Source organism: Aythya marila, assembly GCF_965140915.1.
Source record: "Aythya marila genome assembly, chromosome: Z".
Taxonomy (NCBI): domain Eukaryota; kingdom Metazoa; phylum Chordata; class Aves; order Anseriformes; family Anatidae; genus Aythya; species Aythya marila.
Window position 1 is genome coordinate 291,944 of NC_139080.1, and position 15,244 is coordinate 307,187.

General features: G+C 46.2%; 1 protein-coding gene across 10 annotated transcripts in view; it reads right to left on the reverse strand.

The window, feature by feature from the left end:
- The window catches only part of LOC309889879 (zinc finger protein 532), a 45,645-nt gene extending 34,495 nt beyond the window's left edge, over positions 1-11,150 (reverse strand). For 3 of the 10 annotated variants that reach the window (XM_082783047.1, XM_082783046.1, XM_082783055.1), the window contains exons 1-2: positions 8,790-9,082; positions 8,245-8,354 (exon numbers count right to left, since the gene is read on the reverse strand). The gene's annotated coding sequence lies outside the window, so the exon portion shown is untranslated. Of the gene's footprint in view, positions 1-8,244; positions 8,355-8,789; positions 9,083-9,168; positions 9,454-9,502; positions 9,886-9,970; positions 10,183-10,831 lie in introns of those variants that run through there. The other 7 variants (XM_082783048.1, XM_082783050.1, XM_082783049.1 and 4 more) reach the window with 7 other exon arrangements.
- Between the last annotated feature and the right edge of the window lie 4,094 nt (positions 11,151-15,244).

The following is a 15,244-nucleotide window of genomic DNA, read 5'->3' on the forward strand; positions in this document are numbered from 1 at the left end:
AAAAGGAAAAAAAAAAAAAAAAAAGGATATGTCCAGCAGGAATTGTACAGCTAGAAAGCCACAGTGCAGCGAGAAACGATGCTTTTGGGTTCTGTTTTTTGACGGTGGGTGACTGGACTCCTGGTAAGACTACCAGTGAGTCTTAAGTCCAGAAGATAAAGGACTCTGAGAGTTGTAAGGATATCCTTGCTTCATGGTTTACATCAGTCTCTCTGGGGATAAAGTCCACTGTTACATGCACATCATTATCTTGATGAAATGTAAGGTCTGAATTAAATGCTGGAGGAGACATAAAGATCATTTTGTTTCCCCGTTCAAAGCATTTGTTCACGATGCTAATTTTTTCTTTCTTTGGAAATGCATCTCCTGAATAAGGGCTTCCTATGAACAGCATGGAGAAAACGGCCCAGGTTTCAGCCAAAGGAAGATACTGCTTTGCTGTTCCACTGTCTTATTCTCCCAGTTAGCCTTTTCACTCATCTGGTAACACATTCCAGTGAAGCACTCGCTTGGTAATTATGTCAAAACAAGAACCCCTCTGTGAGAACGCTCTGCCATCAGTGAGGCAGTAAGCGAGCAGGACAAGAATCTGCTGCCTTACCCATAAGGAATAGTTACATTCTTGTAAACCTTTTGGCGCTGTCGTATCCTACCTGTTAAAATGGAAAACCTAAAGATGCATGCAAGGGTTTTCTAAGGCTGATTCCAGAAAAACGGCAGAACATGTGCAAGACAGAGTACATCTGAAAGCTCCTATTCTACTGTCACAGATTCAAGATACCATTTTGAAATACAGCTTTCTTACAGAGATTGTTTGCAGAGATGTGGGGAAGGCTCAAACATGTGATGACATAAATAGCAACTGAAGAAACATTAGGGCCTAGAAGCAAATAGCTGCTTCTGAAGGATTAAAGGCAGTTTTGTTTTACTACAGGGAATTTTTGTCGCTCCTCCTCAAGCCCTGTACCTGTGCTGGTTCCAGGTGGAGGGATTCTAGCCATATGAGAAAAAACAAACAAACCTACCTTTTCACGCACTCTGCCAAGGGGAAAAAACACAGAAGAAAATACTTTTACTCAGTTACTAAGTATGATCCATCTTACAGTTGGGCTTTAGGACTGCTGCAGATGGGGCACATTATTCTCCACAAGACAGACCAAGCTGTCTTTAAATTACTGCAGAAATTAAAAGGTACTTTTTGGTGTAAAGCTAAGCAACTGCAAGCAGTCAGACTTTTGGGGGAAGTTACCACCGTAATGAAGGCAAAAAACAGAGTGATCTGCCAGCTCCCACATAGATCCAAACTGCGCATAACATTGATTTTGTCTGTCAGGTACGAGAACAATTTAAGCTTTTCAGACCCAGCACTGACAAATGATCCAACTGCCTTTCCAGTACTTACCCAGTGAACACTCTCTTTGCATTAATATTTCTAACAACATATTCTTAATCACAAGCATGGTCTAACATATTCAATTTTTATTCTTTTATTCATCATTAATCTGTAAAAAACTGAACAAGTTTTCCTTCTTGACACACGCTCTTGCCCATCCAACTCTTCATTTCTCAACCACAAGTCCAATGGCACCACACAATTGTTTTAACTGCCTGTATCAGCCTTGTCCTTTCTGCTGTATTAAATTCCCAACTTGTGTCTTCAAATCCCACATGACCATCTACACTGGCTGTATGTCTCCATGTTCCTGCTCAAATATGCAACTTAAGTTTCCTTTCAGCAGCAAATCTGTTCACTATTTAAGGAAAAAAAAAAAAAGAAGTTAATTTTCACCTACCTATGGCACTCATGTTATTGTGACTACATTCCTTTAATTTCCCTAAACACTTCCTACTGTTTTTACTTCTATACAATATACAGTTGTGGACTGTGCTCTCTCTAGGGCAGACACATTTTCTTTTGTACATTCTTTAAAGAAAATAAGCATCCTTTTCAGTACCAAGAAACAACAGCACTGAGAAAGCATTTTTTGGTGTCTAGTACATGGTAATGCCTAGTCTCTATAAGAAGATTTATGGAACAGCAACAGCAAAATATTTATAAATTCCCAGTTAGACTTGGTATTCCAGAACAAATATCTGATAATCTGGTGTAATTATTCTGCTTTCAAATGCAAGTAATGACACCTATATAGCAACAAGTTCACTCTGGAACAAAATGCATACACAGAGAGTAATACCAGCCTCACCTGCACGAAAATATATATTTTTTATTTTTGTATCATTATGCCAAGAAATTTCATCATACAGAGAAGAAGTAAGTGATTCAACCAGACTTACAGTAATATATCCCAACCTTAGGCAAATATTAGCCTGACACACAAATTATAAGCAGCTGATTAGTTATCTTGCATATTAGCAATGATGATTGACTAACACTTCTGACTATTTAGTTTGAAAGCTAAGTATCTAAGGAGAGACAAAAGCAATATGCTAGTTCAACCACCAAAACTTTTCCAGGAAATGAGAACCACATCTCAAATCATGACTCAGTGTGGTTTGAAATACTCAGCAGGCAAGAAGGATATGCAAGAGGCCACTTTAACCACAATCAGCAATGCTGATCATATTCACATAAAATACAGGCTCCTTTTGGTTTATCAAGGATCCCATGACTTGTTAGTATTGAAAAAAATCAGGCAGATTCTTGCTTCCAAAAATAAAACCTTCATGACAGGCAGCTGTTGTACCAGTCCTTAGCTTTTTGACCATCTTTTTGAAGTACTAGTGCGTTTTACAGTCAACATTTATACCAAGCAATCTGATATTTCAACATTATACACAGTAGCTCCCTTAAAAAAGGAAAATCCTACTTGTCTCCACATACAACCTTCAATGAGTAAGACAAGTTTGAATTTGCACTTCTATTTTTTTAAGAGAACAGTCTACCAATTTTATTACTTCCTCTTCCACCTCTTCAAAAAAGCTTGGGAAGGCAAGTAGTATCGACATATTTCAAGTATTAACTTTTTTTTTTTTTTTTAAATTTATCAACAGCAACTGTCGATAGTTTCAGAAGGATTTAAAGATTTATTCTTTACTAGCCCCTAGAAGTTTCCAACAGCCATTTCAGAGAAGCACAGAATAACTGAGGTTGAAAGGGACCTCTGGAACTCCAACTTTTCTGCTCAAATCAGAGTCAGCTACAGTAGGATGCTCAAGACATTGTCCAGTCAGGCTGTCAATATTTCTGAAGATGGAGACTCCAAAACCTCTCAGGGCAACATGTTCCAGGGACTGACCACTCTCATCATAAAAGTTTTAAACCAGTAATGAGCATCCAGACCTACCTTGCCCTATTACCCAATCATAACAGTATCTGAACGCATCTTTAGGGTCCTCTATCAAATGGAAGCAAGTTATGGAAGCTTTTTGAAACACTGCCCACAAACTGTTGATCTGGAGCACAATCCCAGCTCCCAGCACTATCACTTAGAATATTTTGGAACTGGCACAAGGTACGATGCTACACAACACCCAGCCAGTACTTGTGATTTATACATCTGTCTCTGCACCCTTCACAATAAACTGCTCTGCCCCTCTAAAATACGACCATTCAAGCACGTGTATCCACTAGTCAAAGGCACAACTTCACTACAGTAAAATGATTAAATGTAGCATTTTGGTTTTCAACAGAAGTTATTTCTACCAACTTAGACAAATGTAGATGTTACCATACATTGCCAAAAGCATACAGACAGAAGCAGATGGCAAAACTCTGTATACATAATGGTTTTTCTTTAGTTTTCTGAAACCATAATTAGCTATACGCAGTCAGGTCCTAACCAAAATAACTTTGGGGAAATGTCCACATTCTCCTCTCTTTTATCCCCAACCTCTGAGCAACTGCAGGCATGTGGTTTCAAGCAAAGACCATCGCTGGCTATGGAAGCCTTGCTTAGCAGCACTGGAGCTAGTTCAGGCTTCTTGATTTTGTTTCTCAAAACTTTGGGCACAATTTGCGAATGTATACAGTGTAACAGGAGGAAGTCAGATTCAGTATTTTAATGGAAAATTCTGAAATTTGAAGTGCAGAAAGAAAATGCTACCACAACAGACGGTACCAGTTCACATTTGATTTGATTTAATTTCATGCAAGTTGTTCAATAAAGACACTTTAAACAAATCTGGATGTCTTAAGGAGGAAAATATTGTCCAGTACTGTATGCAAAAGACGTCAATTTGTAATAACTGCTAAAATACTTAAAAAAGGATTAAAAAAAAAAAAAAAAGATTCCTCCATTCACTCTACTTTTGTTTGCCTAGTTCTAGACTATCCCTGAGGCCTGTTAATCTGCACACAGGCTGCAAGAGCTGTGTTAAACTGGCCAATACTGAAAGCAAACAAGTTGTAAAGCACTAAAGTCAATGTATCACCAAGCATATTCTGTTGGTTTGTACAAAAGTTCAGTTTGGTTACAATTGTTTACAATATTTTTAACTTTTCAATTCTGGAGTGTCTTTCACAAAAAATGTGGAAGTTCAACATCACAGACAGCAGAAATGAAAGCAACCGTAACAAATTACAGTTGGGATAGCAGAACATGAAGTTATGGAAAAATCACACACAAAAAAATCCTGAATTGCACTTGTGCAATTGCACAATGTTCACAGCATATTGCTAAAAACCTGGCATAGACAGACCTACATTGCATGTGTATACACATTGTCTTTTCCCAGTAAACAGAATTATGTGGGAGTCCCCAGAGGCCATGAGGATGATACTTATCTCCACATACAGAATGCAGATGCACTTGCAGCCAGAATGAAGTTTGAAAACTTACACTGCCATTTGTTGTTGATTCGTGCAGGTAGAACTTCTACAAATACAAGATCTCTGCAGAAGAGTCTCTTATTCAGTCTTTAACATGAGGTATGGCAAAGCCTTGTCAAGCCAACAAGTCAAGTATTTATTCTCAAAAGCAGCCTGAGTTGCTTTGAATGTTATCACATTCTTTCAAAACATATCCATTCCTATAACTGGCTATCTAAGAGTGGCTAATTGACTTTGTCCTCTTTTCTACTCTATCCTGTACCTGAATACAGATCCTATTTATCTTACCTTTTAAAATTCTAGTCCTTTTTCCCCCAATAGGTATAATTAAGTAAAGACAGGCTTTAGAGTTTTTATTCACTTTCTTATGCAAAATCCCACTTTTTTTTTTTTTTTTTCCACAGCCAAAATAAAATACCTTGTAATTTACAGCTCCTTGGAAGTCTCATCTTGCAGTCTAACTACTAATTTTTTGAACTTTTTTTTTTTTTCTTTCAAAACGGGTTATCTCAAGTTCTCCTCTTTGAGTAGGACAGTACAGGAAGGGAAAGAGAAGAGCCATCTTCTGAAGTCTAGTCAATGTCTCCTCACACACTGCCACTGAAACACCTCTAGCAGAGTCTGAAGAGAACCACATGCAATGGGTTCAAAGTTCACTATTACCAGCCTCTGGCTGGCAAAAATAAAGGGAGTATTTCAACACGGAGGCAGGTTATCTCTTTTCTCACACCACAGGGAGCCGAACATACCATCTCTATCTACAGCTGTCCAAATAAAAACAACCTACATTTGCAAAGAGATCCTGTTAAAGTTTTGGGCCTTGTAACTTCCTGATTTCTTTTAAAAATAAGATGAATTAATAAAAAGCAGGTAGGTCCTCAAACCATTATTTTTGCACCCCATTTAAAAATGGTTTAGTTTTATAATTCTATATGTGAAGTGGGCTGGTACAGTAATGTGACTAGTGTGGATGTACAACACCAGCGTGAATTCAGAGATTCGCAGTCTGGAATCACAGAATCATCTAGGTTGGAAAAGACCTTCAAGATCATGAACTCCAACCATCAACCTGACCTACTGAGTCCCATCACTAAATCACGTCATTTAATCAACTCTGAACCACGTTCCAAATTACACTTGCTTCCTGTCCATTTCCTTCAATTTTTTAACTGGATGTCAATTTCTGCTTGAGAACTGCATGAAGCAGCTCCAGACGACCCCAGTGAGAGTGCTCCTGCCTGTGCAACACTAGCAACAAACAGGCCCTAAAACGTTAGGGTCAACATTTTTTTTAAAAACAGCCATTCCCAGCAATCTGTGTGCATATTTATATCTTATCACACGTTCATACTTCCAAGAAAAACAAACCTAGTTAATTAATTCAAAAGAGACTTGGAATTTGATAAGTCATTACCCCTGTTCTCAAGATTAAATTCCTGAGACAAGCCTCAACGGAAGATGAGCTCATGATTGCTGAGACAGAGGACCAACCCTCAAACATTAAGCAGCATTTTCTGCTGAGAAGCTGGCCTATGTGCAAAATCAAAATCACACGGTGAAGAGCATTTGCAAACACTTTTAGTCTAAAGAAAAAACAAACAAACAAACAACAACTCACCAAGAATACTGCAGACTCCAGCATCTATTCAGGTTTCTTATCTTAGAGCCTACAAAGTCCCCGCAAATTCAAATCCTTTGCTAAAAATAAAAATTCATAGCACAGATCTTGTTCAAAAATCCAAATAAAACAGATATGTTGAATTTGGTGACCATTCAAGTACTTAAAACTTTACGGACCTTTCTATTCTGGTTGAGGGGAAAAAAAATCTAAAAGGTGCTCTCAGGTTACATGCATTTTAGCTGACACTTGGAAAAAGCATGCATTAAGGGCAGCGACAGATACTATTCCTATCATGCAACAAGAATTCATGTTTGTAAGCATAATTCTGCTACAGATGTCTACAGTCAAATATATATAGAACCTCTGCATACAAATTACAGAAAAAGATGGACACAAATCAGCGCAGTGTTGTTAGGCATTTTGCTCCACCACACAAGCTACTTACTGCCCTATCAAATCTGAGAAACAATACATTGCAGCTGCATTAAAAACCACAAAAACATTAATTTCAAGCTAAACATCGGCATTCTACTTCCACTTTTCTACAGTTAATATCTAAGTATCTTATGTAATCCGCTGCAGTCAGAAACAAAAAAGGTTCTCCTGTATTTGTCACACTCTGATGCAGGCACCCTGCCTATCATCAGCCACCATAAAACTTACCCAATATCCACAATCTCTCAAGGCTTTTAAGACTGTCTACTTTATTCTGCTGAACAGAGGAAAAAAGCATCATTTCACCCTAGACCAGAACATTTTCACCATTTTGCCTCCATATTTATCTTGACTGTAGATTACCAAACCAGCTAACATAGCCAAGGCTGGTCAGATTTTTTTTAAATCACACTGCATAAGAGTCTAGAGCTGCTGATTTCCTGCTATAGGAAGTAACAGCTCTGGCAAAAGAATCCCCAAAGCAAAATGTTTAGTGTTCCAGTGTGCAAGCTCTAACAGCCTTTGTTCTTCCCTTTGCTATATTCATTACTGCTTTCTTCTCTCTCCCCCTCTCCCTCTCTCTGAATCCTCCAGCTTTCACTGTAAGATGCAAACGCCAGCTCAAACCTAAGTACACATTTATTTTTTAGATTAAAAATAAATAAATAAATAAATAATCCTATCCATTATCCATTGCTTTGAGTTAAAAGTAGTCATCCCTCAGGAGCTGATGCACTGCCCATCCGGTTTCCCATTCTTATTTCATTACTGCACAATATTATAATTCATGCAACTAATAATCCACTGGAGCTCCATCAGATCTCTAAAATACATCTTTCCACTTGGCTGCTGCAAAATTCTCCCTGGGTTACAACAGTTTAAGAAACACCATGCTTACAATCTATTTTTTATGTTTTTTTTTTTTTTTTTTTTTTCTATGTCAGATATATTAAGTACATGTTTAACACCGAAGACCTCGATTCAGAAATAAACATCAGGTTACTCACATATGGCCACACAAGCAACCTTTAAATAATTAGACGGCAAAATCTGAATGTGCAATGCTGCAAAGCAGCACAGACGGTTCACTGCCATGTGGTCCACAATTTATGATTGTCACTCAGAGGCCTATGCTTTATCACCACATTGTGAAAAACGTCTAGCTGGATATAAGATATTCAAATGAAAATACTGTATTTAGCTAAGGTATCGGTAAGACTTTACAAACAATAGCTTTAATCCTATTAAACCTGGAGGTTAATAGTATTTCTTTACTAACACTTAAACCATTGTCTCTTTTACTAATGTGCCAAGTGTGCAATCAGGAGCCAGATTTACTTTTCATATACATGTACCTTTGTACTATTGTTATATTCATACCCAAAACACCGCATCTCACCTTGTGAACCTTGACCTTTGAAAGAATTTTTTAGCCAATGCTCAGTTACTGCCACAGATGCATTACCTCTGCAAATATGAAAGGGTTAAAGGCAGCCCCAATCAATAGGCCTACAAGGAGAAAAAAAAAGGGAGAAACGAGTATGCCTTACAGCATCTTTGCAATGCTTTTATGCACAATTCTACAACAATATCGTTTCCTTTTGGCCTTTCAGAAAGGCACGGACCCCCCCCCAACGTCTCCTAAAGAAGAAAACCACAAGACAGCACCCTGTAAATAAAACAGCATGCAAAGCAGCATTCTTCAGTCACAAGCACAACTACAATTACAAATCATTCAATCAATTTTATTTAGTTTAGTTTTAAAATAGACTGCATAACCAGTGTCCCACCCTTGCAAAGCAAAAATATTTTAATAAGGGTCATAAATCTCAGCTCTTGCCCATTCCTTAAGCATAAAAAGGCACGAAAAGCCAAAGTAATCTCAGTTACTGCAAATATGTACATTTATATACAGAATCCTTTATGACTACATTAGCCACATACCAGTGCTGTGTGTCTAAAGTGTGCATTCACATACTGTTTTGGGATGGTATCTTTCTGCAAGCTCCTCTGCTTTTGGCTGCCATGAAGGGAGGAAGCTATCCCACTGTAGCAGCTCAGTGACTGCATTGTGTTCAGGAGCTGATCTGCCTCAAACCAGTTCCAGCCGGTTCTGGTCACCCTACATAAAAAGCTATGGCAACCCTCGCTGAGTTGCCAACAAGTCCCTGGAATTGCAGGGGCTCTGCTTTCTGTGGCGGTGGGGCCGACAGCAGCCGGTCCCCCTGCTCCCGCCGTGCCCGAGCCCGTGCCCGGCCGGCCCGCGCAGCCCCTTGCTCCCCAGTGCCGCCCCACGCGCCCCTTCCTCTCCTCCCCCACTTACCTCCCACAACCTGGCTGAAAGCTGTGAGTGTGTGCGTGCCTGTCTGTAGCTAACAAAGAGACCGCAATAAAAATCCTCACAGGATCTCTCTTGCAGCACCAGGCAGGCTCGGCCACAGCACTGGGAGACGGGCTGCTAACCAAGGGCTGCTCCCCCTCCCCGCTCCCCACGGCACACGGGTGGCCGCAGCTCGGCGGCACAGCTGCCCCCTCATGCCCAGGGCTGATGGGGGTCTGCGCCCACCCGCCCCACTGCTCGCTGCATCTGGGGCCGCTCGAGTGGCATTCTCCCTGCTCCGTGCTGCATTAACTACAAAGATTACCCACACGCGCACCTCCCTCCCCTCAAGAAATCCATTTCCGCAGCAGCGAGATGCCTGCAAAACAGTTCCTTTGCCCCCTCCGAGCAGCACCGAGTTGGCTGCTCAGCCGATTTTTTTTCCTTTGCTCTTCAGCTTCTCCTTGAGGCACCGAAACGAAGGCTGCGGACCCACGCCCCAGCACCCCCCGGCTCCCACAGCCGCAGCCGTGGGAGGCCGGGGCCCACCCCGCAAAGATGGCTGCTGGCCGCAGCCCTGCGCTGCATCCCACGGCTGCACTGGGCCCACGCCTCGCCGTGGCACGGCTCCCCACGCTGCCAGCCCCCTTCCAGAGGAGGGCCCTGCGCCTGCCTTGGCCCGGCGCAGCGCTGCTCGTGGCCCGTGCCCCCCGCTTGCTCTGCCACCCGGGGCCTTTCCTCCTGCGAGGCTGACAGCTGCCCCAGGCCCAGGCATTGTTCGCCCCGCTCCTGTTTGGCTACTCACCCTCGCACTGGCACAACCCGTAACTACCTCCTGCTACGTGCCAAGCCCCATCCTCGCCGGGATGTGCCGCGGGATGGCTCTTCGGCGAGGCTTTTTCCTCCAAGGAGCTGCCACGCCAGGCTACAGCACCTAGCCCCTGCCTCTCTCCAGGCTGCACCTGCAACTGTTAGCAGAGGCCCCGGGCACAACCCGCACCCCCCTTCCCCTGCGGAGAGCGCCGAGAGCCGGCACCTTCCCCGCATCCCTCACCCCACCCCACCCCGGGGACCGCTGCCCTGTTCTGCCGCCGCCTCGGCCCCTCCGCTCCGCACAGGCGGCCCCAGGCGGCCCTCCCTCGGCCCCGCAGCCCGGGCGGGCTGCCCCCGCCTCTGCGGCCTCCGCGGCCGCCGCGGCCCCGGGCACCTCGCACACGGCCCGCGGCCCCCTCCCCTCCCATCCCCTCCCCGCGCCGCCGCCCCCCGCCCCTCGCCGGGCCCGCCGGCTGCACCGACCGACCCCGCGGCGGGGCAGCCCGGGGAGGGGAGGCCGCGGCCCCTCGGGCGGCCGGGCGGGGACGGCGACGGCGACGGGGACGGGGACGGCGGGGGGGGGCGAGGCGCCGGCGGGGCGGCCGCCGGGACAGACGAAGCCGCCGCTCGGGTGGCCGCGGGGCTCCGGCCGCCGCCGTCCTGGCGGCGCCCCGGCGGGCCAGGGCAGGGCCGGGCCGGGCCGGGCCGCGCCGAGCCGAGCCGGGCAGGCCCCGCGGGCCGCTCCCCGCAGCCTGCCCGCGGCGCGGCGGGGCCTGCGCGCAGGCGGTGCGGGAGCCGGGCCGGGAGGAGGCGACCCCCCCGCATGCAAACTCCGCACCCCATGCAAACACACCTGCTGCGGCCCGCGGCTGCCCCGGCTGGGGGGGCCTCAGGCGGGCATGGCTAGGGTCCGCGCCGCCCCGGCCGCCTGCGGAGGGGCCTGGCCGGGAGACGGCGGAGCATAATGGCAGAGAGGCTCTGCGGGACTGCGGGAAGGCGGGGGTGGGGGTGCCTCGGCTCGCACAGATGGGGGAGACGCTCCCGTGTGATTCCTGTGCTACGGCTCCCTGGAGCGTGCCGGGGGCGGGGAGGGCTGCCGCGGCCCCCGGCGCTCCGCGGGCAGGCTCCGGGCCGGGGCCGGGGCCGGGGCCGGGGCCGGGGCCGGGCGGGAGGCGCGGGGCAGGTCGCGGCCTCCCGCCGCCGGCACGCGCCGAGGCGAGGCGGTCACGGAGCCCGCCCCGGGCGGCGACGGCGACGGGGCCGGGGCCGGGGCCGGGGCCGAGCCCTCCCCGCGCTAAGGCCGCGGCCGGGACGGGGCAGGCCCGGGCCCCGCCGTGCCCGCGGGCGGCTCCGGGCGCGCCCGCACCGCCGCAGCCGCCGGCCTGGAGCCGCGGAGTTGGGCCGGGCCGGGCCGGGCCGGGCCGCGGCGCCCTCAGCGGCTGCCAACGGGGCTGCGCTGCCCCCGCGTCCCCGGCCTGCGGCTGGCGCGCGGCCCGGGGCGAAGGAGCGGCGCGGCCCGGCCCGGCCGCTCGGGCCTCGTGCCCGCGGGGCTGCGGAGCGCGCCCTGCCCGGCCGCACGCCGCGGGCGCCCCTCGCACGCCGGCCCCGTGCCCGGCGGAGCGCGCGGCACCTGCGGGCCCCCCGCCTGCTGGCGCCGGGGAGCCATTGGTGCGCGCTGCTGCAGGGAGCGGAGCGCAGCCCGCGGCTCTCCCGTGGCGCGGCTGCTGCGTCTCACGGTAACCAAGATTAACACGAGTTTTCGCAGCCCCTCCTGAAGACGGCCTGTGCTTTTCGGCTGCCATCTCTGTGACAAGCTGCTTTTCGTTTGCTGCAAGGCAGCCTGACGTCACTCCATTGTTGCAATTTTTAATTTAAATGAAATTTTCGTCGAAATGAAATTTCCCCTCTTTCTGTCGTTTTCACAAGTGCGCAGCACGATTCCTGGAATTTAAAGTGTCCCGTGTGAATCGCTTCGTTGGGTGATAGCAATGGCTGTAAGTGCAGGGAATCAGCAACACCCATATCCAGTTTATGATATAAATTGACTTTTTATAGAGTATATAAATAACAACATATCCTATTTGAAACAATGGTGTTGTATTAAGACCTCTTATAAGGCCGTTGTAACGCAGCAAGTCACCAAGAGCTACCGCACTGTTCCTAAAGCAGCCTCTCATGGGCAGATGCCCTGCCAGAAGCTCTGTGTGCAGGCATTGTTGGCCGGGCCGCTCGCGCCCCAGCAGGTGGGACTTCATCAGATACCAGTTCTAACTTGTTTCCAGTCTTGACCAAATCCCAGCAAACTGCTACATTACCAGCTGTGGCAATTGGCGAGTCCAACAAGTTTGTAGGATTTGAATATCATAAATTGATAAATTATATTAAAAATAAATAGATTTGTGTTCTGCACTAGTTATAATGTTCAGGAAGGGCCACAAAATTCAGCTCGCACAAGCCTAGGGCTCATTCTGCAAGTGACGTGTAGAACCAGGCTGTAATACTTCTAACATTTTTTCCCCCTGATTAACCAATAAACTGATAAAGAGGTGAAAAACACAGTCTGTTTTCTTACACTGGATTTCTGTGGTCTGCTTGCATAATAGTATAAAGAAGAAGGCAGCTGCTACTACTACTTTTATATTAATACCTAAAATGTTAATTGCTTTCACAGTTTATACATGGCATAAAGGTCCCCGTGTGTGCTGTCTTTCAGACAGATCTACTTGTTTTCTTTCCAACCAGGTGTCTTTGACGTCTCCGTGGAAGAAAAAGTGTGGCACCCAAAATATTTAACTCTCAAATAATAAAATTAAGAGAATTTAAAGTATCATTTACAAGCGGTGCCAAGCTGACAGCCCTTCTCCAGTAGCCTTTTTGTTCAAGCAGACAAATAAGAGAAAACTGCAATGCAAGTGTCTCCACAGTACCGTTTTGTTTTGTGAGGCTTCAGCACTTTTTTCAGCATGTTGACCATGCATCGTAGATCTGAGGGAGACTCCCCAGCTCACCTCAAGAACATGATGCCTCTGCAGGAAAAGCTTTTTCAGTTGGCTGTCGGGGACAGCGGGTGATTTTAGGTTACAGTGGCATTTCCAGAGGTGGTACCTGGAGCCCCTCTGTCCTGCCTCTGCAGCTGGTCTGTACAGGGACATCACCTGGGCAGTCAGAGAGGAGAGGCTCGGTTCCCCACTTTGCGCAGTTCCTACCTTGAAGCTTCCACCCCAAAGTCCTTCCTCTCACTGCCCTTTATTATCCTGCAATGGTGCGGTGCCACAGTCCCTCTGCGGTGGGGAAGGAAGGAGAAGGCCCCCATCACGGCACGGCTCAGAGGAGGGAGAGGGGCTGCGAGAGCCCATGCCATCAGTGGCGAGGGGCTCTGGCTGCAGGCAGCATTGACATCTAGATTAGAGTAAGACTTGATCTTCTGCTTCAGGTGATGAGTGTCTGGAGCAGAGGTCCTGTTCTCTTCCCCCGCAGACACCATACCACAGAATCCTTGGAACCAGTGGTGGAAGAAATTCTATTTTCTCTTGATGCTGCAGTGAATGCTGATGGTGTGTGCAATAACAACTTCTTTATTACCTAACTTTGTAAAAGTTGTAGGGCTCTTGAAATCCATAACTCCAAAACCTGGAGTATTATTTCCACTTTCTGTATTGGAAGCAGTTTTAATTTTATCATATATAAATAGCATGAAGTATAGCTTTTGTACATCACAAATGTAATGGGTCCAAAGATGATTTTGCAGGTGGATTTACACAATAAAGACAAAGTCAATTTGCATTTTTTTTAAATGTCAGAATAAATGATGCCTTTTTCTTGTGCTCTTCCAGCTTTGTTTGTTATTTTAGTCAGTAACAAAACGTTTCCCTCCTGGCTAGTGAAACATTCTTACTTTAACCAAGAAGGGTAGAATATAAACTCCACATTTTCAATCCTAAATCCTAAATCCTAAATTTATTTTCTTTCTAATAGTTCTACAACATTTGGCAAAAACATAATACTATCTGTCACTTGAGTTGTTTCTTTAGGTTTCCAGCTTAAAGTTTTCCTGTAGCATATTATCCCCAAGAGCACAGCAAAAATGTACATTTCTTGTTCTGTGATACATAGATTTTCCTTTTGTCACTGCTTAGAATGCAATGGCACTACTTTTCATTAAGGACTATACTTAAACATTTAGTATTAAAAGCATAAATGTTGCAACTAAACTTTTCTTTTTCAGATGCTCATATTACAATTCTTTACATATTTTCTGGGCAAAGAATTCAATTTCATTCACTGCTTATTAAAACAAGTCTCCTGTTATGTTTTGGACTAAAAGGTCGAGGATTGCTTTTGGGAAGATCAGATTTATTAAAAGAAAGTGATCTCATACAATGTAAGATGAAGGACTTTGGAAAGGAGAAATCTATAGCCAGGCTCAAAATGCATCTTAGCTAATGCTGGAGTTAAGTAAAAATTAAAATCTAGGACGATTTTCAATGGAAAATGCCTCTCACTCTAGTGAACAGACAGACAATGCACAACAGAAAGGCACAAACCTGCAGCCACATCTGTAGACTCTGGCACAGGCTCCTTGGGGCAGTGGTGGTGGCACCAAGCTGCCGGAGCTCCAGGAGCGTTTGGACAGCGCTCTCAGACACAGGGTCTGGTTTTTGGGCGGTCCTGCATGGAGCCAGGACTTGGGCTTGATGGTCCTTATGGGTCCCTTCTGACTTGGGATATTCTATGATTCTATGACTCTGTTTGGCTAGCTTTGGGCACTGTAAAAGCCAAAATTGCCATGTGCCATGTCTGTCGGGTGCCATGGCACCTGTCTGCCTCGGAGGCTCCTGCACTGATGCAGGGCTGAGGCTCAGTCTCACCTCGCCCTCCCTCCAGGCTCCTGGAGCTACCAGGAGGAGGCCACCGGCCAGCCCCGGGGCTCTTTTGAGTCCTGACCCGGTGCCCAGGCTGCCTCGTGTCTGCTGTCCAGTTCCAGGGCTGAAGTGAGTTTTATTCACAGCAAACATGAGCAGTTTTCCTGCAAATAGATGCGCACTATAGTGTGCAGTCTCAAGCATCTTCTCAGCCAGAAAAAAGGATTTTGCTCAAGATACACACATATCTAAGAACCCCTATTGCACATATACAATGACCAAAAAACAAAACAAAACAAACAACAACAACAACAAACCCCAACAAAATAACAACAATAAAAAAACAGTCATTTAAGGGTAAAACATTACAGTGAAAGGGGTGGGGGTGCCTGTGTGTGTGCAGG